Source organism: Schistocerca americana, chromosome X, assembly GCF_021461395.2.
Source record: "Schistocerca americana isolate TAMUIC-IGC-003095 chromosome X, iqSchAmer2.1, whole genome shotgun sequence".
NCBI lineage: Eukaryota > Metazoa > Arthropoda > Insecta > Orthoptera > Acrididae > Schistocerca > Schistocerca americana.
Genome location: NC_060130.1, coordinates 175667531 through 175694952, shown reverse-complemented (window position 1 = coordinate 175694952; position 27422 = coordinate 175667531).

Here is a 27422-nt window from a genome sequence, read left to right as displayed (position 1 = left end):
CCCATAGTGCTCAGAGCCATTTGAACCATTTTTTGAACCCATAATATGATCTGTACGGAGGGGTAGGTGTTACTAAATGTGAGATCAGGATTGAAATGAGAGAGTATATAAAGTTCTCAGACGAAATTGAGGATCCTCTGGACTATGTGGGCGGTAGGTGAGCGTAAACTACTTTGAACCATGAAAATTCAACATCAAAGATTTCCATGTCGTCACATTTACAGTAATATCTGATTTTCTGTACTATTTTGCAGTACACCCCAGATGTTACTAATGTTACTGGCTGCTTGAAATCTACCAACAGTACATGTTATCTCGCCAAGAAACCAACTTGCCATGTTTTTTTTATTAGCTATATTTATCAGAATTCTTCCCCGATTGACAGGTTTGAGTGACATAATTGTGTGGAGGGCTGTTCCGTTTCCATAAAAGCTCGAGGAATCACCAATCACAATGAGAGGCAAAAATAATTACTCATATTTCTATAATAATTCCAAAAATTCATGTACGGATGTAAATCTTTCTGTCTGTAATCATTTATAACATTTTCGACACCCATCCTGCACACAGTTTCCAATAACTCGATTTATCGCAAAGATTTATGTTCATTGTTGCCCGAGATATCGGCGAAAGTTGTACAGCAAGTAGACTACCAGCGATAAGACGATTTTCTAGCTCTTAATTATTCACAAGCTCTACGTAGGTACTTCTGTTGTCTTCACGCTTGGCTCTCCACTCCTTAATTCATAATCCACATTCTAATGGTCTTTCTTAAATGCAAACAATCACTTGCTTACTTTCTGTTCAGTCGCAGCTGATATCATATATTTCACGGTGCATATAAATCGCTTTATGGCTTCAGCATTGGTAGCAGACACCTATAAACAATATTTATGTAATAATTCACAAATAATTTTTTTCTGACGCATTAAAACATAAATTTTGTAATGATGAGTATTAAGCGTCACCACACAAAACTTCATCAATAGTTTCTCAGACATTTATTTATAACTACAAAATATTAAGCGAAATTGTTTCTGTGGCCCCGAGATGCAATTTAGTTTTGGCACTATTGAAACATACATAAATGTATGTTAACTTTTTGTACTTGAAGAGAATACTTGTTGAGTATTCAAGACATGGGTGTTCGCTTAAGATTTAGTAAGACAAAATTTCTGGGTGGGTTAACCATTGTCTATCTACATTATAAGTTCTGCTGTTGATTTCTTTACTCTTGCTTCCGTTTTTTTATTGAGGCTTTTGTAACATTTTGCCGTGACCATAGCTCTTTCCTTCGCAGTTCTTCACTGCACGGCCCAGGAGTGACAGGGCAAGGCAGCGTGCTGACGTAGTTGGCGGCCTTCCTCTTTCTATCTGCAGCTCTAGCCATCGTTTTTCCTGAAGAATTTGAGGAACTGACGAAAGACTTTCGCTACGCTTCCTTGTTGCAACAACTAAGCTATTCTCCCTGTCTTTTTTACGTTATTTCTTTCAGAGAACCCACTCGTTTATTATTTTCTTCTTTTGTACTACACACTTCGGCCGTGTCCACTGTTGTATCAATAATGTCAGCATGACACTACATATTTGAGTGGTGTCTGTTCTGTCGGACATATCCGATAGATTAGACACCAGTCGTGATGACACGCTTGGTGCAGACATATATAAGAAATAGAGGATGGGAAAGAAAGCGAAGGGCTGGATGGGAATTCGTGACTTCCAGCCGCAGAGGGCATTATGGTATGCAATGGTGAAAGCTGAAAATTTATGCCGGACCGGGATTCGAACCTATATTTACCGCTTCTCATAAGCGGTTGCCTTAACCGCTTGGGCCATCCGGACATAGTACCTGAGCGATTGAAAGTACGGCGTTAATGGAAGAGGGACACTGCACTGCAGCGAGCGATAAGTTGGAAATTTGATTGAATTTTCACATTTTGAGAAGACAGCGATCTGCTTAGCTTGTTAAAAACATTCAAAAGACAAGAGCAAATAAAAATTTCTTTATTTACAGCAACCGGTTTCGACTGATTTTGCTGACATCTTCAGGTCTTAAATCTTTTTATTATGAAACGTGTTCATTTTAAGTTAGACCTCGTGACAACTTGGCGTGATAATAGAAGATTTTGGCTTTTGAATGTTTTTATCTCGGAAAGTTGAGGCGGTCAGGGGTCGTGTCCGGATGGTCGAAGTGGTTAAGGTAACCGCTCATCAGGAGCGGTAAATCCGGGTTCGAGTCCCGGGCTGGCACAAATTTTCAATTTTCTACATTCCCTTACCACAGTGACGAGTGCGGCTGGAAGTCACCAATTCCCACCCAGCTCTTTGCTTTCTTTTCTTTCTTTCTTTCTTTTGCTACTGCCATTATCCCACATTGTACGCATGGTCAGCAGGGTTAGGCACGGAATTGGCATGGTTAATTTTTAAGGGGTGGCCGGTTCCCCTTCCTGCCGCCACCCCATACCCCCCGGGTCGGAAGTAGTGTAACACAGCTGTCTGCGGCTGGTGTAAATCGGGAAAAATAGTGTGAATGTGTTTCAAATGTCTGCGAGTCCTGTAACTGAGGTGGGACGTGGCGACCAGCCCGGTATTCACCTACGAGGATGTGGAAAACCGCCTAAAAACCACCTCCAGGCTGGCCGGAACACCGACCGTAGTCGTTAAACTGCCGGGTTGATTCGATCCAGGGCCGGCGCGCCTACCCGAGTCCAGGACGCAGCGCGTTAGCGCTCTCGGCTACCCTGGCTGGTAGCTCTTTGCTTTATTTTCTCATCTTCTATTTCTTATAAACTTACAGGTGAAACGCAGTGAAGATACATTAGGTTCGTTTCCTTCGTCTGATGAAAATAATCATTTTTCGCACCGGAATGTTATATTTTCCGGAACTGATGAGGTTTAACATTTCTTATAACGGTATAGGAATTTTATCTTTAACGCACTGCCAGAACGTGAACAGCATACTATTCAGAAGAATGTTACGTTCGTGACTGAAAGAGGTCAATTTTCAATGCGCGTTAAAATTGCACCACAATTAACGGTTTTTTGATGGCTCTCTGAGGCGATGAGGCGATCTTACAGTATTCCCCATAACACAATATGTGACCCGGATTTTACGTTTCATCTTCGGTATACGAAACTCGAGTATTGCTAATACCGAATGTTGTTGCGTGGCGTCTCCATGGTGTTGCAATTTTCATGGTCAGCAACGTATAACATGAAGATGAAAGTTTAGCTCCGGTTCGTTTCCAGAGGTGGACTAGAATATTCGCGTGAGAAAACCTGTGAGGAGTACAGTCTGCCACGATATTAGTTTCTACTAGGAGCGGAATTATATAAAAACAGATTTTGAATCTCCTCTTGTACCTGAAATGTGCGGAGTGCTCCAACCTGAATTTCGTTAGTGAAGACCGCTTGTGGCACTCTATGAAGTTTTCTCTACACATTTTGGGTGTATTGTTGAGCGACGACATACTTAGCAGTAGGCAGCAAGAGGGATAGACAGCCTAACAATGACAGGTCTAACAGTCCCCAGAGCAGTGCACTCTCCTAGGTATATTTCATCAACAAGTCGCCAACAGAAACATGAGCATCTTAGGGACTAAGGTCATGAGCGATGCGTTTTAAGAAAAGATAACAGCGTATGGTGGATCAGTAATAGTTTCAGCTAAAGAGATGCTTGAAAGAGATAAAGTGGAGCGTCACTGGCAGACAGCATGTGTGTTTACTTGTCAGTTCCATCTTCCATATACAGGGTGGTCCATTGATAGTGACCAGGCGAAATATCTCACGAAATAAGCATCAAACGAAAAAACTACAAAGAACGAAACTCATCTAGCTTGAAGGTGGAAACCAGATGGCGCTATGGTTGGAGCGCTAGATGGCGCTGCCATAGCTCAAGCAGAGATCAACTGCGTTTTTTAAAATAGGAACCCCCATTTTGTATTACATATTCGTGTAGTACGTAATGAAATATGAATGTTTTAGTTGGACCACTTTTTTCGCTTTGTGATAGATGGCGCTGTAATAGTCACTAACGTATAAGTACGTGGTATCACGTAACATTCCGCCAGTGCGGACGGTATTTGCTTCGTGATACATTACCCGTGTTAAACTGGACCGTTTACCAATTGCGGAAAAGGTCGATATCGTGTTGATGTATGGCTGTTGTGATCAAAATGCCCAACGGGCGTGTTCTATGCATGCTGCTTGGTCTCTGTCCGGGTACCGTTCTGCATACACCCTGCAGGCTTCAGCTGCATTTCGTCGACACTCGCCATAGATGAGTATCATCTCCGCCTTTTCAGAGTTCAAATACACCATGGTGACAGTTCCTGCAACACTACACTATCACAGACGTCTGGTAACACGGTGTACTACAGTTGGTCTGCGTGCGGAGACGAATGCAGAATAACAATAGCAGCAAGCGCTACATGCGGACACTTCGACAGCTAGACCAAACCACAACAGTGCACTACAGCCACACTCGTAAACACGGTCGTCATCGTAAACATGTCCCTGCAGATGCTGCTCGCCGACCGTGGCCCGTGTTGGTTACAACACGCAACTGAACGTCGGAGGTTTCAAGCGTCAACTTTAGGTTACAATATCTCCGGATGTAATTAACATTTTACAATGCAACAAACGGCACTGATTACGTATTTGTTTATATGTTCAGATGTGCTAACAAAACTAACATGGTTCCATTTAAAAAAACGTAGGTTTATGTTAAAAAACATACTTCCGTGCATTTTTGTATGGTTTGTATTAAACAATTACACTAGCCCCTCTCCTCACGTTCGGCCTGTGGAATCGGTTCGTCAGTATTTGATGTGGTTTACGAAATATATCCAGCGGTAACGTTAGGTGACTCACCCTATATATATTGTGAATAGCAACTCCCCTGCTTCACACCTGAAATCACACTTACTTCGGAAGATTCGTTTTTTATGATGGTAAGTTTAAGTGAACAATGTGCAGCTGTGAAATTTTGTTTTCTTCTCGATAAAAATGATGCTTGAACTGTTTTAATGTTGGAAACAGCTTACCGATATGACGCTATGGGAGAAACTCAAGTGTACGAGTGGTTTGCTCGACTTAAAAATAGTGACACGTCGATTGACAACAAATCTCGTTCTATACGTCCATCAACTGCCCGAATCTCCGAAAATATTGAAAAAATTCGGGAGATTTTTCTCACAGACAATCGACAGACAGTTGATCACTTGTCGGGGATGAGTGGGTTATCTTGGAGCTCGGTGTTCGTAAAAAAAGAACCGATTTGTGGCAGACAGGAGACAGGTTCTTCCACCACGACAACGACAACGCACCTGCACACGCAGCCGTCTCTGTTAGAGAGTTTTTGGCTAAAAATGGCATGGTTCCGCTGCCCCATGCACGTTACTCGCCTGACCTGGTTCCGTGCGACTTTTTCTTATTTCCATTGATGAAAAGGGACATGAAAGGACACTGATTTGACAACACTGAAGAAACCAAAGAAAAAAAAAGAGGGAGTAGCTGTCAGTTATTTGTAAAGATGACTACAAAAAATGGTATGAACAGTGGAAGCACTGGTGGGAAAAATGTATCACTTGTAATGGAGAGTATTTTGGAGGGGCAAGGAAGCTTTTTTATCAATTTCAAAATCTATAGCATTTATAAAATAATTCCGGTCTCTTTGGACACCCCGTCGTATCCCCTGCAGTGATTTAATAGCATGCTGAATGTAAGTGGTGCCGTCCTGAGGGTGACTGGAACGATGAATATTCCACACTCCGATCCTGGGTTGAACACAGAAGCTGCGCAGGATTAGCCAAGCGGTATAGGCGCTGCAGTCACGGACTGTGCGGCTGGTCCTGGCGGAGGTTCGAGTTCTCCCTCGGGCATGAGTGTGTGTGTTTGCCTTAGGATAATTTAGGTTCAGTAGTGTGTAAGCTTAGGGATTGATGACCTTAGCAGTTAAGTCCCATAACATTTCACACACATTTGATCATTTTTTTTGAACCAAGAACCGCCACGACCGCAGTCTAGTGTTCTATACGGAAGACCATCATAGCCACTCGGTAAATAGTGAAACTATGCAAATTGCTTGTGTTCTAAAATTTCGATTTATTTGTTTCGAAGCCTCGAAATTATGCGAAGAACTGAAGGTACTGCTATTAGGTGTCTGAGGGACTCAGTATCATGGAGGGAACAGGAACACAACAAGAATATAATCGTCTGGAAGCCCATTTGCTATTTCTTCCAGATCGTTAAATCAATTTCCTGGTCTCTCAGCATTGGTAGAAAAATTCATTGCCACTTGTTGCATTATTTGTTAAGTATGATCCAAGCCAACTGTCTCGAATAACTGTAATTGCATAAAAGTGACTTTTTTTAACGGATTATGATGATGAAGCAATCAAATGCTTTGGACGGTAATACAGTCTACTAAGGGATAATATTTGCGAATTTGAGGTTTGCAATATACGATTATGTCATATGAATGACATTCTCAGTCTACAAAACAATTTGTAACCGAAAATGGGGTATAAAAAGTACATTACAGGTTGTTTCAAAAAGAATATAGGTATTTCGAATGAAACTCTACACACATATTTACGAACCTCTAAAGTTCAGATTACACATGTTCAATACACTACTGGCCATTAAAATTGCTACACCACGAAGATGACGTGCAACAGACGCGAAATTTAACTGACAGGAAGAAGATGCTGTGATATGCTAATGATTAGCTTTTCGGAGCATTCACACAAGGTTGGCACCGGTGGCGACGCCTACAGCGTGAAGACATGAAGAAAGTTTCCAACCGATTTCTCATACACAAACAGCAGTTGAACGGCGTTGCCTGGTGAAACGTTGTTGTGATGCCTCGTATAAGGAGGAGAAATGCGGTGACTTTGATAAAGGTCGGATTGGAGCCTCTCCCGATTGCGGTTTATGGTATCGCGACATTGTTGCTCGCGTTAGTCGAGATCCAATGACTGTTAGCAGAATATGGAATCGGCGGCTTCAGGAGGTGATACGGAACGCCGTGCTGGATCACAAAGGGCCTCGTATCACTAGCAGTCGAGATGACGGGCATCTTATCCGCATGGCTGTAACGGAGCGTGCAGCCACGTCTCGATCCCTGAGTCAACGGATTGTGACGTTTGCAAGAAAACAAGCATCTACACCAACAGTTCGACGACGTTTGCAGCAGCATGGACTATCAGCTCGGAGACCATGGCTGCGGTTACCCTTGAAGCTGCATCACAGACAGGAGCGCCTGTGATGGTGTACTCAACGACGAACCTGGGTGCACGAATGACAAAACGTCATTTTTTCGGATGAATCCAGGTTCTGTTTACAGCATCATGATGGTCGCTTTTTTGCGACATCGCGGTGAACGCGCATTGGAAGCGTGTATTCGTCATCGCCATACTGGCATATCACCCGGCGTGATGGTTTGGGGTGCCATTGGTTACACGTCTCGGTCACCTCTTGTTCGCGTTGACGGCACTTTGAACAGTGGACGTTACTTTTCAGATGTGTTACGACCCGTGGCTCTATCCTTCATTCGATCCCTGCGAAACCCTACATTTCTGCTGGATAATGCACGACCGCATGTTGCAGGTCCTGCACTGGCCTTTCTGGATACAGAAAATGTTTGACTGCTGCCCTGACCAGCACATTCTCCAGGTCTCTCACCAATTGAAAACGGCTGGTCAATGTTGGCCGAGCAACTGGCTCGTCACAATACGTCAGTCACAACTATTGATGAACTGCGGTATCGTGTTGAAGCTGCATCGGCAGCTGTACCTGTACACGCCATCCAAGCTCTGTTTGACTCAATGCTCAGGCGCATCAAGGCCGTTATTACGGCCAGAGGTGGTTGTTCTAGGTACTGATTTCTCAGGATCTATGCACCCAAATTGCGTGAAAATGTAATCGCATATCAGTTCTAGTATAATATATTTGTCCAATGAATACCCGTTTATTTTCTGCATCTCTTCTTGGCGTAGCAATTTTAATGGCCAGTAGTGTATGTCTCCATCAGCGACACGAACAATATCACATCGACACTCAAATTCCTCCCATACTCCGGCAAACATGTCCTTCATCACTGATGATATGGAAGTATGGATACGGTTCTTCAACTCTTCCAGGTTCTATGGGAGTGGAGTTACATAAACATTGTTTTTAACGCCAGATGTCAGAGAGTGTCAAATACGGTGACCGTGGAACCCAGCTGAGACATGCGAAGCCGGCAGCTCCTTGATGACGAATCCAACGGTTCGGTAGAGTTTCATTCAGATATTCACGCACTTGGCGACTCCAGTGTGGGGCTGCCCCGTCTTGTTGGAAAATGAAGTTGTCTTCGTGCAGCCTCGGAAACCAAAATGGCTATGAGCACCATTGGACTTAACATCTGAGGTCATCAGTCCCCTAGAACTTAGAACTGTTTAAACCTAAGGACATCACACACATCCCTGCGCGAGGCAGGATTCGAACCTGCGACTGTAGCGGTCGCGCGGCTCCAGACTGAAGCACCTAGAACCACTCGGCCACCCTGGCCGGCCCTCGGAAACAACCAGTGTTGTAACATAGTGAGACACTGTTGCCCGTTAACCGCGTTTCCATCAAACAAGAATGGGCCGTAAACAGATGATAGGGATATCGCACAAAACACATTGACTTTGAGCGAATCACGTACATGTTGAATGGCTGCATGTGGGTTTTGTAGGCCCCAAATTCGAACACTGTGTTTGTTTACCTGACCACTAACATGGAAAGTCGCTTCACCACTGAACACGATGCGCTGTGCGAAAGCGTTATCATTGTCAATAGCATCAAGAATCACGCTTGCGTTTGTCATCAGAATGCATAGCTTGTAACAGCTATAACTTTTACGGCTCCATAACCAACCGATGTCTCAAAACACGCCAAATTGTTGTTGTAGGCAGTTGTAACTCTCGACTGGCACGACGAGTGATTTTGAAGGACTTCGTTGGTAAGCAGTTTGAATTCGTGCAACATTTTCTTCAGGAACACGAGGGCTGCCAGGACTCTGTCCTTTACATACACATCCTGTAAATACCATCGGCGAATGTTCCATCCATTCGGAAGATCAATTTGGTACCTCAACCTGAAACGTCTTTGCACTGTAATCACGGAATTGCAGTTCGCAAACTCGAGAACGCAAAATGATTTCTGCTGCGGAGTAGCCATTTTAAACGCATGACGGTTACCAAGAAAAACAGAAGACAACTGACATCTAGCGGCTATTAACATAAACTAGGCTATTTTTTCGTTTCTTCAATAACCGAGCCGAGGCGCAGCGATCGATGTTTGGATAAAATAACACTTTGTAATACGTTTATTCTTTTTGAAACACCCTGTATTTGTAGCATTAGTTTAATTCTCAGTCAGTGATTTGCTGTCAAATTATTTATGCTTAAATATGACACGATTCTGCAGTAGGTTACTTCTTGGAATAGTTTAGAGAAACGTGTTGGATATGGACGATAAGTGTTAACTTCTCACACTTGTTTAACAATGACACAAGGTAATGGCCTGGAAAAATTCACTAAATTAGTGAGCATTATTCATTTCACATGTAAAATAATTTACCAAGGTGGAACAAGTCTCCTGAAATCTGTTCGATAGTCCAACGATATCGTCTGACCCTTTTGTTTTTGACAATTTCTACGATTTTATTAAATAAACAAAAAAGCTGGTACTACACCTAGTATACATTTTATACATGGCGGATAAACACCTTGCTTCTTCAATTTAACAATTTGAGACTTTTTTCCTACTGCTTTAGAAAATGATTATTGAAATACCTGCCACTAGTGGGCTATCGGTCCCAGTGCAGTCATTCAGTTTAAGTGTGTTACTGTCTTTCTCACTGAGATGTTGTTCTATCTCTAATTTTGCTATATTCGATAAGGTTTTAATTCTATTTATAATTGATTTGTTACGTCACAGGTGGCACGGAGGCTACATATGATGTGGGGAGGCCGCTCAACTAAAGATAACATGTACACTTGACTTTTCAGAGTTACTGTTCAGATCCAACGTGAACTCAGTGACTGCATGATGATGCGAGATGACCAGTTGTACGCTGTCTAATAGTCACGAAACGAAAATACAGGTGCATTTTCAGATATCAGTGGTCCCTTCCTCACCAACGTCTAGTTGAAATTTGAAGTGGCAGGAGAACTGAAAACGTTTCAGACCGAGTGTTAACAAGAGAAGTGTGTAGAAATGTCTAAGCTAAAACCGTGTTTGGTTCGACGTCTGGTCTACTGATAGTTGTGTGATCACAACAGCCACTAAGATATTAACAATATGTCACACAAAGCCGGCCGCCGTGGCCGAGCGGTTCTAGGCGCTTCAGTCCGGTACCACGCGGCTGCTACGGTCGCAGGTTCGAATCCTGCCTCGGGCATGGATGTGTGTGAGGTCCTTAGGTTTACATAGTTCTAAGTCCAGGGGACTGATGACCTCAGATGTTAAGTCCCATAGTGCTTAGAGCCATTTGAACCATTTTTTGTCACACAAAATGTAACTTGTAACCGTTTATTGGCTATATAATTAACAATGCTTGCCATAGCATGTAAATGAACAACGTCGAGTAGGATTCATCTTTATCTAAAATTGGTAGTTATGTCCTATATAAACGTATAACTTACCTCTGTTGATAAATTTTATCGATTGAAATGTATAAATTTTTTCTACTTATCTCGAAACAGTAGGCTACATGTGAGACGGTCAGTCTCATTGCACGAATATTCCGCGTTCTTGTCGTCTCCTATAAGAAAATAGGATGTAAACAGCGTATATGCCTTAGTGTGTGCTGTAATTATTTAAATGAGATAAAGAATATAATAACAAAACAATCATAGTGTAGAAAGGAAATAGTTTATGGTTTACGTATAATCTAACAGTTACTGCAAAGCGTAGTTGCGACCCACGGCGTTAGCCGCTGTTAAACATCGATTAAAAAAATTATATACAAATAAATAAATAAATAAATAAGATTTTAATGCGAAAACTCACTACCCATGTGTATGCACCATCACAAAGTTGTCTCTTGGAAGTCTTGTTTCAAGAGCTATTTGTAAGCCAGCCATTCACGCGACCACAAAATAAAAATCTCACCAAGGTTAGAGACTATGGGAAAAGCTGAAAGAACTCATATCACACCCAACGCACTCGTTTACTTCACGGAAAGCGCTTTTACTCGACCTAGTGGCGAATTACAAAATGCGCCAGAAAAGGGAATAAATAATTTCGGCTGTTTGCAAAATGCTTAGCACGGGAAAGATCATAATTGTCTCGGTGAGTACAGAGACTCAGAATTCTGCTGCAGTATCTCGCTGTAAACAACGTTCCGAGACTTCTGGTTCTCTGCGTATATACAGTGCAGAAACAGCTGATCTCCAGCGTTGCCCAGCTATGTATTTATTCCATTCTTCTGTTAATCCATCACCTCTTTCTCCTCTCTCTGTCCCTCTGCTCCTCTCCATTCTCGCTGTCCAACTCATCTTTCCCCCTCTCTCTGTCCGCCTCCCCCTTGACCTCTCGCTGTTTGCGTCCTCCACTCCCCGCTGACTATCTTCTCCTGTTTTCTTTCTCTGTTCATCTCCTTCTCTCGCCATTCCCTGTCCTTGTCTTCCTGTTCCCTTCTCAGTACATTACCCCCCTCCCCTTCTCTATCCATCTCCTCCCCCCCTCCCCGACTATCACTTCCACTCTGCCTGTGTCCATCTTCTCCTTCCCCCTTCTCTCCCCACGCTATCACTCCCACCCCCAACAGAAAGCTGGTGGTTCTTAACTCCACAGTATATCTTTGTAGATCGTAACTAATACGTCTACCATATTTGACTGAAATCGTTCCAGGAGTTTACGGTAAAATTTTTACTCGTGGCTTTGCTTGCGTACACGCAAGTCAAATATACACTCCTGGAAATGGAAAAAAGAACACATTGACACCGGTGTGTCAGACCCACCATACTTGCTCCCGACACTGCGAGAGGGCTGTACAAGCAATGATCACACGCACGGCACAGCGGACACACCAGGAACCGCGGTGTTGGCCGTCGAATGGCGCTAGCTGCGCAGCATTTGTGCACCGCCGCCGTCAGTGTCAGCCAGTTTGCCGTGGCATACGGAGCTCCATCGCAGTCTTTAACACTGGTAGCATGCCGCGACAGCGTGGACGTGAACCGTATGTGCAGTTGACGGACTTTGAGCGAGGGCGTATAGTGGGCATGCGGGAGGCCGGGTGGACGTACCGCCGAATTGCTCAACACGTGGGGCGTGAGGTCTCCACAGTACATCGATGTTGTCGCCAGTGGCCGGCGGAAGGTGCACGTGCCCGTCGACCTGGGACCGGACCGCAGCGACGCACGGATGCACGCCAAGACCGTAGGATCCTACGCAGTGCCATAGGGGACCGCACCGCCACTTCCCAGCAAATTAGGGACACTGTTGCTCCTGGGGTATCGGCGAGGACCATTCGCAACCGTCTCCATGAAGCTGGGCTACGGTCCCGCACACCGTTAGGCCGTCTTCCGCTCACGCCCCAACATCGTGCAGCCCGCCTCCAGTGGTGTCGCGACAGGCGTGAATGGAGGGACGAATGGGGACGTGTCGTCTTCAGCGATGAGAGTCGCTTCTGCCTTGGTGCCAATGATGGTCGTATGCGTGTTTGGCGCCGTGCAGGTGAGCGCCACAATCAGGACTGCATACGACCGAGGCACACAGGGCCAACACCCGGCATCATGGTGTGGGGAGCGATCTCCTACACTGGCCGTACACCACTGGTGATCGTCGAGGGGACACTGAATAGTGCACGGTACATCCAAACCGTCATCGAACCCATCGTTCTACCATTCCTAGACCGGCAAGGGAACTTGCTGTTCCAACAGGACAGTGCACGTCCGCATGTATCCCGTGGCACCCAACGTGCTCTAGAAGGTGTAAGTCAACTACCCTGGCCAGCAAGAGCTCCGGATCTGTCCCCCATTGAGCATGTTAGGGACTGGATGAAGCGTCGTCTCACGCGGTCTGCACGTCCAGCACGAACGCTGGTCCAACTGAGGCGCCAGGTGGAAATGGCATGGCAAGCCGTTCCACAGGACTACATCCAGCATCTCTACGATCGTCTCCATGGGAGAATAGCAGCCTGCATTGCTGCGAAAGGTGGATATACACTGTACTAGTGCCGACATTGTGCATGCTCTGTTGCCTGTGTCTATGTGCCTGTGGTTCTGTCAGTGTGATCATGTGATGTATCTGACCCCAGGAATGTGTCAATAAAGTTTCCCCTTCCTGGGACAATGAATTCACGGTGTTCTTATTTCAATTTCCAGGAGTGTATTTCACATATATTTGTCGTATTTCACACGTATTTAAACACATATTTCACCTGTATCTCTAACGAATTTCGCCCTGTAGTTTCATTTTCAGTGCTTACGACATCCTATATCCTCAACTACAGGGAGGTCCATTGATAGTGACTGGGCCAGATATCTCACGAAATAAGCATCAAACGAAAAAACTACACAGAACGAAACTCGTCTAGCTTGAAGGGGGAAACCAGATGCCGCTATGGTTGGCCCGCTAGATGCCGCAGCCATAGGTCAAACGGATATCAACTGCGTTTTTTTAAATAGGAACCCCCATTTCTTTTTACATATTCGTGTAGTACATAGAGAAATATGAATGTTTTAGTTGGACCACTTTTTTCGCTTTGTCAGAGATGGCGCTGTAACAGTCACAGACTTATAAGTACGTGGTATCACGTAACATTCCGCCAGTGCGGACGGTATTTGTTTCGTGATACATTACCCGTGTTATAATGGACCGTTTACCAATTGCGGAAAAGGTCGATATCGTGTTGATGTATGGCTATTGTGATCAAAATTCGCAACGGGCGTGTGCTATGTATGCTGCTCGGTATCCTGGACGACATCATCCAAGTGCCAGGACCGTTCGCCGGATAGTTAGGTTATTTAAGGAAACAGGAAGAATTCAGCCACATGTGAAACGTCAACCACGACCTGCAACACATGATGATGCCCAAGTAGGTGTTTTAGCTGCTGTCGCGGCTAATACGCACATCAGTAGCAGACAAATTGCACGGGAATCGGCAATCTCAAAAACATCGGTGTTGAGAATGCTACATCAACATCGATTGCAGCCGTACTATATTTCTATGCACCAGGAATTGCATGGCGACGACTTTGGACGTCGTGTACAGTTCTTCCACTGGGCACGAGAGAAATTAAGGGACGATGACAGATTTTTTGCACGCGTTCTGTTTAGCGGGGAAGTGTCATTCACCAACAGCGGTAACGTAAACCGTCATAATATGCACTATTGGGCAACAGAAAATCCACGATGTCTGCGACAAGTGGAACATCAGCGACCTCGGCGGGTTAATGTATGGTGCGGCCTTATGGGAGGAAAGATAATTGGTCCCCATTTTATCGATGGCAATATAAATGGTGCAATGTATGCTGATTTCCTACGTAATGTTCTACTGATGTTACTACAAGATGTTTCACTGCATGACACAATGGCGATGTACTTCCAACATGATGGATGTCAGGCACGTAGCTCGTGTGCGGTTGAAGCGGTATTTAATAGCATATTTCATGACAGGTGGATTGGTCGTCGAAGCACCATACCATGGCCCGCACGTTCACCGGAACGTCCCCGGATTTCTTTCTGTGGGGAAAGTTGAAGGATATTTGCAGTCATGATCCACCGACAACGCCTGACAACATGGGTCAGCGCATTGTCAATGCATGTTCGAACATTACGGAAGGCGAACTACTCGCTGTCGAGAGGAATGTCGTTACAAGTATTCCCAAATGCATTGAGATTGACGGACATCATTTTGAGAATTTATTGCATTAATGTGGTAATTACAGGCAGTCACGCTGTAACAGCATGCGTTCTCAGAAATGATAAGTTCACAAAGTTACATGTGTCACATTGGAACAACCGAAATAAAATGTTCAAACGTACCTACGTTCTGTATTTTAATTTAAAAAACCTACCTGTTACCAACTGTTTGTCTAAAATTGTGAGCCATATGTTTGTGACTATTACAGCTCCATCCATCACAAAGCGAAAAAAGTGGTCCAACTAAAACATTCATATTTCTTTATGTACTACACGAATATGTAATAAAAAATGGTGGTTCCTATTTCAGAAAAACACAGTTGATATCTGTTTGACCTATGGCAGCGCCATCTAGCGGGCCAACCATAGCGCCATCTGGTTTCCACCTTCAAGCTAGACGAGTTTCGTTCTTTGTAGTTTTTTCGTTTGACGCTTATTTCATGAGATATTTGGCCCGGTCACGATCAGTGGACCACCCTGTATATATCGTACAACTTGCAGGTGTGGAACATGTGGCTACTGTCTGCCAAATGTCTTGTGAATAGAGCTGGTAGTTGAGACTTAATAGCCGTCCGGTGTGGCAGAGCTGTTCTAGGCGCTTCAGTCTGGAACCGCACGACCGCTACGGTCGCAGGTTCAAATCCTGCCTCGGGCATTTATGTGTGTGATGTCCTCAGGTTAGTTAGGTTTAAGTAGTTCTAAGTTCTATGGGACAGATGACCTCAGATGTTAAGTCCCATAGTGCTCAGAGCTATTGAACCATTTGAGACTTAATAAATTAAATGTAGGTAATTCCAGATTTCATCCAAACCTGCCTAACCGTTTCACCGAGACGGAGTAACAGACATACGAACACACACACACACACACACACACACACACGCAGAAACTTACTCGATAGTAGAATATATAAGATTTTCCGCACATACACTGATAATTCAAAACATTATGAACACTGCCCACCGCGACGATGGATTGGGTTGAGGGTACGTGACGCGGTAAAAAATGTGTGTAACCGGAGCAGATACGGACGGGGGTCACCCTTGCGAAGATATGGGCTGCCAATGGGGAAATCGTTTGAGATAACCGACTCTGATAAAGCGCAGATTATTATTACGCATAGCTTGTGAACTAGTATCTCGAAAACGGCGAAGCTATTCGAATATGCACTGTCGTGAGCATCTACGGAAAGAGGTAGAAGAACAGTGAAACTGTTACTAGGTGAAAAATGGTTGTGGGTTCGGTGTGCGTTGATATCTAATGCTACATACCTCCACAAACCTACCAAAAAACTGCCCGATCCATGATGCGAAGAATCAGTGGTGCATTTCGTTCCAAAGACGGACAAACAAGCTATTAAGTAGGTTGTCATAATGTTTTGGCTCATCAGTGTAAGTTTTTAGTGGAGACACTATGTCCACTATCAGTGATGCCTTGTTTTAAGTAGAGGAACGCAGGTACTTTCACCCTTTGGAGTACACTATGACATTTCAACTATTTTCATTTATGACGATAACATGAACCCCTCCAGGATCTGCACTGGTGCTCTTAGTCACCGAAAGCTTAAAACATCAGGCAGCCAGAATAGTTCAGTGACTTCTTTCGATGAGCTCTACGCTTATGACGAACATGTTTATGTTTTCATAATCTTTACTAAAAGACGAGACAACAGTATGGAGTAATATTAACATAAAACCGGTAGCCAGTAAACAAACTTTTAAAGAAAGAAGTATGACATCGTCATCCACTCTTTCTGGCCCACCACGAAAGAAACATAGGCCTATACTATCCGAACTGTTCGGAGTGGGAGGTCTACACTAGCTCCTAGCACAGGTCGCGAAATTTTAAAACAAGAAATAACGTTTGATTTTACCACTACCACATGCTTCCTGTTATGTCTGTATAAGAATTCTCATTAACTGTGATGGCCAGCGTCAACGGAATACAAAGGAAACGACTTGCCACAAATAATGGCGCTGAATTGAAAGCAGTAAAGCAGGTTTATGACGACTGCGGTATTTCAAATGCTACCGGCGTCTCACAACGTCGCAGATGGCTGTTTTATTGTCTCTATTCTTCCCTCGGTGCGAAGAGCGAGACCCTACCCCAAACGGAAACAAAACACTTTTTTCCTCTCTTCTCTCTTTTTGTTTAGCTCAGTGCAGGTCCATTTTCACATGTCCATATATCTTACGCAGACGTGTATGGAATGTACTTTTTTCACGTTTTTAGTTTGTAAACTCTGCTTACATGCTTTAAAAAAACTGATATTATCACACTAAGCAATGTTTAGAAGAGTTTGGTTTTTCTGTCGCTACAGCCAGGTGCTTCACACGTAGTGCTTCATTTTATGTTAGTCTCTGTATTAATTATTTCCTTATAACATTCTGAGCTCCTCTGATCCCTTTCCTAGCCTTACCTCAAATTTTACGTTCTGTTTTCAGCTGGAGGAAACTGTTGTTATTTTAAGTTTCCTGCGAATATCATTATAACAACTCCAAAGTACGGTCAACGAATTAGAGTATATGATGGTTCAAATGGCTCTGAGCACTATGGGACTTAACATCTATGGTCATCAGTCCCCTAGAACTTAGAACTACTTAAACCTAACTAACCTAAGGACATCACACACATCAATGCCCGAGGCAGGATTCGAACCTGCGACCGTAGCAGTCGCGCGGCTCCGGACTGAGCGCCTAGAACCGCTAGACCACCGCGGCCGGCAGAATATATGAAAGGCAGTTGTTTATGTCTGTCTTTTTTCACGAATTGCTGACGTGAAAATGACCACGTTTCTAGAACTCGTTTTGATGATCTCATCATGGAAGAGGTACTGCTTCTCTGAATTTAGTAGTCAGAAAGCACTCAGGTTGCTAAAGAGAAACACCATTCAGTCACTGATATAGTTATCGAATATTTTCCATTACACACAGATACAGTGTAAGCCAGATACATACAGCAGTTACTATCCCAACAGGGAGGAACATTACTTTTAAGTGTTATGGAAATGTGGACAAAAGGGGAAATCACAGAACACAGAGTACACTGTTATACCTTGTGACTCAGCTATACCACGTTCATGGTAGGAAATATACTACGCCTTCAGCAGACGCAGGATGATTGAGCGTAGGGTGCCTCCGCTGAATTGTCAGTCAATGTGAAACATCCCCTTGGAAGAATTAAGAATGACAGTGCTGGTAAACATCTTACGTTATTTGATTTTCAAACAGCTGAGCAAAACTGAACGTACTCACACATTACTCTATTTACTTATTCTGATCAACACTAAATTGACACACAATATTATTATTTTTTTTTAGGGCAACGCAATCTGACTTTCAATAATTCCTACAAAAGAATGGCCCTGACTAACAATAACCTATACCTTTCATGAATCACTTACCTCACAAAAATCTCCGTTACTCAAACTGCTGCAATACAGCGTGCGCCAATACTGCCAGTTAAATAAAAGATTCTAACTACTGAAGGCACTAACTACTGATAGGCACAATTAGCAAATTAAAGATTTTGGTGGAGAACAAACAATGTATTTACCTTAATAGTGTTCATAGGTCATAAAATATCAGTTCATGGCATCCAGTCTTACAAATTTCCTGTTTCTAACGGATACGCGTCCAGATCGTCCGCTCTCAAAACTGTGCCATCTCTCTCCCCATATCCATCACTGTTGGCGGCTCACCTCCAACTGCACAACGCTATACGCTGTTCACATCCAACTGCCCAACGCTACAATAGCAAATATTCCAACAATGCCAACCAGCCGCAGATTGCACACAGCACAGTCAGTCAGTGATTTTCATACAGAGCGCTATGTGGCGTTAGCAACATAAAAACCTGAACAGCCTACTTACAAATGGTTCAAATGGCTCTGAGCACTATGGGACTTAACTTCTGAGGTCATCAGTCCCCAAGAACTTAGAACTACTTAAACCTAACTAGCCTAAGGACATCACACACATCCATGCCCGACGCAGGATTCGAACCTACGACCGTAGCGGTCACGCGGTTCCAGACTGAAGCGCCTAGAACCGCTCCGCCATTCATTCCGGCAGTTGTCAGTCACCTTAGTATACCTGAATCCCTACATTTTACAACAAGGTTACATGTTCCTTGATCTTTAGAATCACCATTTTGAGTCGACTATGACATTTCAACGGTATTTCGTTTTTGCTAAGAGGCGATAACAGGAACCTCTCCCACAATATTTTGTCCCATATGTCCTTTGCACATATTTAGCTTTACAGTATCTTTTCACGAGAACATTCTGCAGTAGCTGTCTTTAGCTTTTGCTGATGGTTGGGTAAGACTAAGTAACATCATGGGAAATCCTGCAGAGAGAAAATTACTTTTACGATTTTTCAGCGAAGCACATAACTACCTAAGTGAAGCGGTTGTGAGGTTCTTATCGGTTCTGTTTTACTTGCGATGGATCTGAAACAAAGATCTCCCTACCATACAGGGAATGGAAACCCAAGCGTTCCCCCGTCTAACAACCCTACCACAACAAAGGTAAAAAATTAATTATGATTGTGGTGTTGCTCACGCTACTATATATTGCATTTTCGGGCAACAACAAAGTTATATTATGTGGCAGGTGTCATTAGAGCACAGTTAATAAAGTCATTTCATGAAATAATGGATAAACTAGGCACTCATCTTTTCGTGTTTCCCACGCTGGTCTCGTTGGTCTCGTTGTGAACTCATGGCTCAATCGTCGAAAATCTAGGTAGTGATGATTCCAAGCTCGGATGCAAAGAGGCCTAGGTGTTATTCTGCGATATTCAGAAGTTTTATAGATGTGTTTCATAAACCATTCTTGAAGATTAAACTTTTGCAAGTTAGGACAATGGTGATGTAAAAAAGTTATCAGCACTCCGAATTTAAGTTACACTTCTTTTTTTATTACTTTTGTTGCACCATCACTTCACAATATAAAACATGCTTGAAAATATCTTCCTCACTCTTAAAGTTCACATTTCATACACTTACTACAATTTGCGTCTTTTCAACATGACGACCAAAAGTTGAATCTCTAATAACCGCTTACGCGCCCATAAAACAGAGTTACAAGTACGTCAAAGATCATGGTGAAAAAAACAAGAATACACATAAGAATAATATCATTGCAATATAAACATATTGTATCAAAGTACGTCTACATTAATGAAATCAAATCTGAATGTTGTCTCAGAAATATGTTAACTACTTTACAGAAACACAGTAGAATATTGCTGGTATCGAGAGGTTGAGGTGAGGTGCCGCAATGGTTACGTAATTCAAGTGCCATTACACCCGTTACAGGAAGAGAAAATACCATACAGTGACCGGCGCTGTGCAGTTATTGCCTTCACCATAGCAAGCTTAACATTCTACTGCCTCTGAATCTTGGAAAATTAGCGCTCAGTTACATGGATGTTTCACCAACGGGGCACCAGCCTCAGTAAGAACAATACATGTTCCATGTAGTCCTTGCTTGCACTGACTCTATGGTAAAACCATCAGTCGGAAGTGAAAGGGTCTCATCTTTCTGAATCTGACGTACACACGTATAGTTTCTCAGACGTGTCCCATAGAAACTGTCCTTAGATCTCGCGCTGTGATAGTTAAGTAGCCTGGTTGTATGTTGGCAGCGCTATAGATTGTGTTCATATCGCTGACAGCGTTCTACGCTCTCGGCAAGAGATTCTGTGGTTGCACGGACTAGCAGTTAGCGAGTGGACAGAGAAGTGTATAGTCATGTTTCTCTTAGTGGAGACTCTGTGTTGGTAGGACATGCAATGTAAAGTGAGACGCAAGGAGATGATAATGGATGTTGATACTACTGTTTAGGTAGTGGAATTATTGACAACTATAATTTTTGGAACTGGTTATCACATGGAAAAGGTAAAATTTTCTAAATACCGTGTTTGCTCTTCAACAAAATCTTTCTTTTGGTAACCGTATGCCTCCTAGTAGTTAGAATCTCTTTATTTAGCTGGCTGTAGTTGCTGCTTGCTTAATACCATGGGATTCATGATTGAAATGAGTTTGGGCAATTAACAGAGTTAGAGGTAGTTTCATTTTTCTTTAATTTCATATCTTTTGGGTTTTTTGTTATTGTTATGATTTCTTGCAATTCGGGCCATTCTTTTGTGTTAATTATTGGAAGTATGTTGTATATTGTGGGTAATAAATGAATAAGTTAAGTTTGAGTTGTCTTTGCCAGGGAAAATTCTGCAGGTCAGTGTCTAAATGATAAAAATAACTAAAGACATAGTTTCAATAGGAGGCTTGGAGCCATCATCCTGCTATCACTGATAACACGCTGCGTTCAGCGAAAGCTCTGCTCATTAACAAATATTTCGACTTGCATCGTTTTTATGTATCTTCGTCACGTTTAACAAATGCTTCTAACAGAAACGACGCTTGTAACGGATCTCTGGAGGTGGTAAGACATCACTATAATCTTTTATACTTTTGGCATCAGGATGCTTTGTGTAATGTTAGAAACATATCACATATTATGTCTGGAAGGCCTATTAATTTCCTTGCTGACATGTCTTTTAAGACAAGAACGTATGGAAAAATGTGGTTTTTTAATTTGAGTTATTTTGTATCTGAAGTCACGTGGCCGTAGTGGTCTAGCCGGTTGAACCCCAGACTCCGCCCTGGAAGTCCTGGCATAAGTCCCGGATAAGAAAAGAGATTTTTCATCGTTCCAGTCCCTCCAGGATGGTACACGGCCGACTCAGCCTGTTATCATACGAGTAAGGGGGATCTTTCCCAGGAGTCAATGTTGACCCAGGCGATGGGTTCGCTGTTCGTTCCATCTCAGTGGCGCGCAGAAGAAAGATGGCATCCGACCTGAAATCAGACGAACAGGCAGGCACAGGCTTGCCCCACAGGCAAGAGTATCCCTAATCACATGGTGGGTGCATTGACATGACATTAGCCTATAGACTACAGGAAATTGCCATTATGTAAGTTGTGAACTCAAATGGTCTGAAAGAACATGGTATTAAGCGACCCTGTAAATATTGCGTGTTGTGTACCAACTATTACTTCAGCGACCGCCATATCGAAGAATTAAAAATAAGGTCACCAAAGAAGGTACTCCTCCAATCAGAGGGACTAAAATTCACAGATACTGCTTTACAGATATAATGACTGCCGACTTTCGTTGTATCAGGCGTAGTGAACATCATTTCCTTCGGAGTCTCAAACGTTAATCTCTTTTGCTGGATACATGTGATATCTTCGAGGCTCTTTTTGACAATGATGGTGGTTAGAATATTATTTTAGGTGCTTGCTTTCTGTACTCTGTGTGCTCTACTGTATGGCTTACTCATTTAGTAACCAGAAAATCTCAGAAGAAAATATTCCATTCTACCCCTTTTATTTACTGACTTGAATTTTAGCTATCATCAGAACAAAGTATGAAAACAGAACAGACTTTAGCATGCTGAGAACAGGAAAGCAGGAAGCCAGAAAACTTACAAGATGACGTCAACAACTTGCAAACGGATGTACAGAATTACGATTACAGACGCATTGAATTTGTTGGAGCACTACGTAGCAGGAAATCTACAAGTACGAGATGTATCACCGAGAAACAATCAGACTGTTTCCTGTTTATTAATAAGCTGGTAAGTGGATTGAGAAAATTATTGAAAAACAATATGTGGAGGTGATATTAAAATCAGCACAAGAGTAACGAAAATTTAATATCTATCAACAACGTGACGGACCCATTCTGAACATCGGTAAATCTATGGATTCCCGTAGCTGTAAGAAAATTTATGGTGACACAACAAAAATTCACATTAAAATTCATATTAAGCTGGGGTTTGGTGAGGTCTCCGCCTCTCTTACGAGACTTACAAAACTGTACCATTTTCTATGTAATTCACTTGATATACCAAAACTAGAATGGCAAGAAGCATTTTCGTAGCATGTGAAACCTCCCCTTAGAAAAATTTATGAATTACTGTGCTGATAAACCTCTTACATTATTTGATTTTCAAGCAGCTGAGGAAAACTGAATGTACTCAGACATTTCTCTCTTTACTTATTCTGATCATCACTAAACTGACACACAATATTTTTAGCGCAACGCAATCTGATTTTCAATAATCCCAGCAAAAGAATGGCCCTGACTAACAATAACCTATACCTTTCATGAATCACTTACCTCACAAAAATCTTCGTTACTCGAACTACTGCAATACAGCAAGCGCCAATACTGCCAGCTACATAAAGGATTCTAACTTCTGAAGGCACTAACTACTGGTAGGCATAGTTAGCAAATGAAAGATTCTGATAAAGAACAAACAATGTATTTACCTTAATAATGTTCAAAATTCATCATACATGATATCCAGTATTACAAATGTACTCTTTCTGATGGACACACGGCCAGATCGTCTGCTCTCAAAACTCCGCCATCTCTCTTCCCACATCCACCACTGCTGGCGGCTCACCGCCAACTGCACAGTGCTACGCGCTGTTCACATCCAACTGCCCAACACTACACAAGCAAAAATTCCAACAATGCAAACCAGCCGCAGACTTCACACAGCACAGTCAGAGATTTTCATATAGAGCGCTACGTGGCGTTACCAACATAAAAACCTAAACAGCCTACTTACACATGCTGCTTCGAAAGGTACCTGCTTATTATTAAATCATTTGCATGGTACACGATTTAACGCATGATGTTTTAGCTGGGTGTGTCACTTAGGTTATGTGGCGAAATATTGTGCACTCTGATCAGAAAAAATTGGTATGAAGTGTTTTGTCTCCTTCTGCGTAATGTATGGTTTATATTCTATGAAATAATTATTAATCTTCACGCTGTGATATTATGTTGTCGAGTTTCGGGTCTGTGAAGATAAAAAAAAGAAAGTTTTCCTTCACAAGTGTTCTTACAGACCTCCTTTCGCCTTGTTGACAAGGTCTATTCGTCGTGGCTTTTGCTCCACAAGACACCGAAAGAGATACATTTTATTATTATTATTATTATTATTATTATTATTATTATTAAGAAGTTGACCCCTCCCCCCTCGCCACATCCACACTGCCATGATGGCCAACACGAAAGATCTACTGCCACCTCTTCGTAAGGATTAGTGTTCACTAAGTGAGGTCTCGCAGGCTTGTTGGTATTGCGATGTTCGCGTACGTCTGATTAACGTTAACGATTAATACGCGCTCATCTGGAGATAGTTTGGGTAGAAAATGGGACGAAGGGTGTAGGTTTGAAGGGCAGAGGCAAAAAAGTGCCAAGACAAGAGCGAAGGGAAACAAACCTCTGCGATATTCGGTTAGTGAGAGCAGTAGCGGATTTATTGCTACCTGTGACAGGCCATGCAAGGGTAGGTTTTTTTTAGTAGTGGGTATCTTGGATCGATACCGTGTCAGAGCCATAGCTATACTGAGAGGAGTCCCGTGGGGTAGCTTGGGCCCTTTGCTGCACCGTGTCGTTGGTGACTTATCATGTACATCCATCCACATCTACGTGATTACTCTTCTATTCACAATACAGTGCCTGGCAGAGGTTCCAATGAACCATCTTCAAGTTGTCTCTCTACCGTTCCCGTCTCGAACGGCGCGGGAAAAACGAGCACTTAAATTTTTCTGTGCGAGCCCTGATTTCTCTTATTTTACCCTGATAATCATTTCTTGCCATGTAGGTGGGTGCCAACAGAATAATCAATTATTCAAAATGACAGTCACAATCGCATTATTTATTTTGCCGCTAACCGGTTTCAACCCGCAACGGGGTCATCTTCAGGGCAATTTACATTGTAAAGTTACAATATTAGTAAGTATTCATGTTTTAAAGTTTGTTCCAGTTGTAATATAAAACATAATAAATAATAATTATAACTAATTAAATCTCGGGCCCGCATATCGTGGTCGTGCGGTAGCGTTCTCGCTTCCCACGGCCGGGTTCCCGGGTTCGATTCCCGGCGGGGTCAGGGATTTTCTCTGCCTCGTGATGGCTGGCTGTTGTGTGATGTCCTTAGGTTAGTTAGGTTTAAGTAGTTCTAAGTTCTAGGGGTCTGATGACCATAGATGTTAAGTCCCATAGTGCTCAGAGCCATTTGAATTAAATCTCGAGAAATTTACAATTATTTAAAATTCAGACAACTGTTGTCCCATTTATTTTTCACATCATCACAGCAGACGACATGTACGAGGAGGCTACTATGACGACGGAATCCTAGCCAAATAGGCTAAGGGGCACTTGATATACTTCGTTTGTTTTTTACTATGTTAATTTTATAACGGAGAATACCTTCTTTCCTCCACCTCCCATCTCCTCTGTCACTGGCATCTACACCCTCCCCTCCCCCCCCCCCCCCCACGTTTTCCCCTTTTGGCAGGTCCCCGGACTCGCACACGTCAAGTGAACTTTCGCGCGCCGGAGATCATTGCCTTCGGCTCTGTGTGTGTGCCGTCGTGTTAGTGCTTCAGTGTTTTCATCGCCCACGCTCCATCATTCACGTGTGTCTTCTCAGTCATCAGTGTTCGTGTACAGTGCTGGCAGTTTTTTATTTTACTACACCTGTCAACGGTTCCGTGTTTTTTACTCATGTGTCTACTCTATTTTGTCCACCATTATGTTTTGCTTTTCTGTGTCTTCCTAGTTTCTACACTCCTGGAAATTGAAATAAGAACACCGTGAATTCATTGTCCCAGGAAGGGGAAACTTTATTGACACATTCCTGGGGTCAGATACATCACATGATCACACTGACAGAACCACAGGCACATAGGCACAGGCAACAGAGCATGCACAATGTCGGCACTAGTACAGTGTATATCCACCTTTCGCAGCAATGCAGGCTGCTATTCTCCCATGGAGACGATCGTAGAGATGCTGGATGTAGTCCTGTGGAACGGCTTGCCATGCCATTTCCACCTGGCGCCTCAGTTGGACCAGCGTTCGTGCTGGACGTGCAGACCGCGTGAGACGACGCTTCATCCAGTCCCGAACATGCTCAATGGGGGACAGATCCGGAGATCTTGCTGGCCAGGGTAGTTGACTTACACCTTCTAGAGCACGTTGGGTGGCACGGGATACATGCGGACGTGCATTGTCCTGTTGGAACAGCAAGTTCCCTTGCCGGTCTAGGAATGGTAGAACGATGGTTTCGATGACGGTTTGGATGTACCGTGCACTATTCAGTGTCCCCTCGACGATCACCAGTGGTGTACAGCCAGTGTAGGAGATCGCTCCCCACACCATGATGCCGGGTGTTGGCCCTGTGTGCCTCGGTCGTATGCAGTCCTGATTGTGGCGCTCATCTGCACGGCGCCAAACACGCATACGACCATCATTGGCACCAAGGCAGAAGCGACTCTCATCGCTGAAGACGACACGTCTCCATTCGTCCCTCCATTCACGCCTGTCGCGACACCACTGGAGGCGGGCTGCACGATGTTGGGGCGTGAGCGGAAGACGGCCTAACGGTGTGCGGGACCGTAGCCCAGCTTCATGGAGACGGTTGCGAATGGTCCTCGCCGATACCCCAGGAGCAACAGTGTCCCTAATTTGCTGGGAAGTGGCGGTGCGGTCCCCTACGGCACTGCGTAGGATCCTACGGTCTTGGCGTGCATCCGTGCGTCGCTGCGGTCCGGTCCCAGGTCGACGGGCACGTGCACCTTCCGCCGACCACTGGCGACAACATCGATGTACTGTGGAGACCTCACGCCCCACGTGTTGAGCAATTCGGCGGTACGTCCACCCGGCCTCCCGCATGCCCACTATACGCCCTCGCTCAAAGTCCGTCAACTGCACATACGGTTCACGTCCACGCTGTCGCGGCATGCTACCAGTGTTAAAGACTGCGATGGAGCTCCGTATGCCACGGCAAACTGGCTGACACTGACGGCGGCGGTGCACAAATGCTGCGCAGCTAGCGCCATTCGACATCCAACACCGCGGTTCCTGGTGTGTCCGCTGTGCCGTGCGTGTGATCATTGCTTGTACAGCCCTCTCGCAGTGTCCGGAGCAAGTATGGTGGGTCTGACACACCGGTGTCAATGTGTTCTTTTTTCCATTTCCAGGAGTGTATTTGTACTGTCTGTGGCCGAAGAGTGGCGTAATATTGCCGCTGCCAGCCCACCTTTTGTATAAGGTGTTAAAATAACAATAAAGGAAAAAAAACCAACGATGCATAGTTACCAACCGTGCTCAGACAGGGTGACGACTCCAGCGAGCGACCAAATGGGTATAAAAATCTGTTTATTTATGTAACTTTGACTAACTGCTTGTAGATTGCGTACATGATTACTTAAATATTATAACTTTACAGTGTAAATTGCCCTGAAGATGACCCCATCGCGGGTTGAAAAAATGGTTCAAATGGCTCTGAGCACTATGGGACTTAACATCTATGGTCATCAGTCCCCTAGAACTTAGAACTACTTAAACCTAACTAACCTAAGGACAGCACACAACACCCAGCCATCACGAGGCAGAGAAAAATCCCTGACCCCGCCGGGAATCGAAC